Raw genomic sequence first — 556 nt, forward strand, 5'->3', positions numbered from 1 at the left:
AGGCTTTGCTAGGGATGGGAATGCCAGGTGGGCTGGTCCTTAAGCACTAGTGTTGGTGGTAGTGGGCTGGGTGTGCCAGTCCATGGGCCCTTGAGTGGGCCAGTGTTTGGGCCTCCAGCTGGCTTGCTTGGGTGCTAGCAGTGACAGCAATGGACCAGGTGTACAGGTCCTTGGGCCCTCACGTGGTGTGTGAGGGGTCACTGGTGGCAATGATGGTAGACCAATCTTTGGGACCCCAAGCAACGCACATGGCACCAGCAGTGGCAACAGAAGACCAGGTGAGCTAGTCTCCAGGGCCCTGGGTGGCACATGTGGGTGACTGCCAGTGGCTGTGGTAGTGGCAGACTGGGTGGGCTAGTCCCTGGGTCCCTGGGAGGCATATGTGGACACTGGCAGAAGATGAAATGTGCTTGTCTTACACCTCGGGATGGCACACATGTAGGCCAGTAGTGGTGGGCAAGGTAGGCCTATCTCCAGGCCTCCAGACAACATGCATGAACAGCAGTGACAGGCAGGGTGGGTCAATCGCCAGATCCTTAGATAACATGCTTGGGCA

Source organism: Colobus angolensis, unplaced genomic scaffold, assembly GCF_000951035.1.
Source record: "Colobus angolensis palliatus isolate OR3802 unplaced genomic scaffold, Cang.pa_1.0 Scaffold237, whole genome shotgun sequence".
NCBI classification, from domain to species: Eukaryota; Metazoa; Chordata; class Mammalia; order Primates; family Cercopithecidae; genus Colobus; species Colobus angolensis.